The sequence below is a fragment of the Chrysochloris asiatica genome, unplaced genomic scaffold, assembly GCF_000296735.1.
Source record: "Chrysochloris asiatica unplaced genomic scaffold, ChrAsi1.0 scaffold00045, whole genome shotgun sequence".
In the NCBI taxonomy this organism is placed as follows: Eukaryota; Metazoa; Chordata; class Mammalia; order Afrosoricida; family Chrysochloridae; genus Chrysochloris; species Chrysochloris asiatica.
Window position 1 is genome coordinate 9985303 of NW_006408563.1, and position 1357 is coordinate 9986659.

Sequence of the window (1357 nt, forward strand, 5' to 3'; positions counted from 1 at the left end):
CCGACCCATAGCGACCCTGTACAGTGTTTCTGAGGCTGTAAATCTTTACGGGAGCAGCACGCCTCATCTTTCCCCCACAGAGCAGCTGGTAGTTTCGAACTGCTGACCTTAGAGTTCACAGCCCGATTTGTAACCACTACGCGACCAGAGCTGTGGTTTTAAAATTCATTAGGTGAATTTTTACTTAATTAAGTCTGTAGCTTAATATACCAATTTTGTTAAATTGATGCTCTGGGGGGTAAAAAAAGACTTGAAAGAAAAAAAATACTATTAGAGTGTTCCTATTTTATAGGAATCATTACATTTATAAGTAAGTCCTATAATCAAATGACCTGTTACAATTATTTTCATTCATAGGTCTGGGAGCAACCTCTCTTCTGGTTGTCTCGGATCAGTATGAGAGAGCTTCTAAATATTTGTGGGAAAAAAGTTCTTTATCTTTTAATTCCATTTTCCACCAATTGGTGAAGCCCCTTGTGTTTATTAACTCCATTGAGATTAAATAAGGTCTATAGCAAGGAGCTGTAGTAACATAGCGGGAGAAAGATGAGGCTTTCTGCTCCCATAAAGCCTCGGAAACCCTGTACAGGGTCGCTTTGAGATGGAACTGACTCAATGGCACTTAACAACAACAACATAGATCTAGAAAAATGCACGTTTACATAAATACATAACATGCAATTTCAGGGACATTATGCACCTTTATCCTTGGCGCTGTATGAAAAGAACTGGACCACAAGGTATATTTTAACCATAAGGTTAGTAGTTCAAAACCACCACCCACTCCTTGGAAACACTGTACAAGGTCACTATGAGTTGGAACCAACTCGACAGCACTTAACAACACCATCAATCCCCCCGCAACTAGATTCAAGGAACCCTTTCCTCTTCCTTAAGCTCACCTGTTTGTAATCTTTTCTCCTGTCTTCTCATGACTTCATTGAACTTTTTTGAAAAATCAACCAACATAAAGTGGGTAATATTGAAAACCTGTACAGGGTTGCTATGGGTTGGAACCGACTCGACAGCATTTAACAACAGCAATATGATAAGCACAGTATTTTCCAATACTGTACTTTCCTTTTTCTCTGATCTAAGTCATTTGGAGGTTGAAACTTTTTGTTTCATTAAAGTTTGTTCTTAGACTTTTGTTAAAATTTTCATGAGTCAATGGGAAGTCAGAATTTTGGAGCATATGCATTATTTTTTGAAGTTGACCTTATTTTCTTGATAATTCATTGAAAAAGAACAGATGACCATGGCAATGTACCAGGTACTAATTGAGTCATCATAATAGTCCTGGGAAATAAATATATTTTAATATACCTTGCTAAAGTTTTGATAGTCTCCCTTTCTT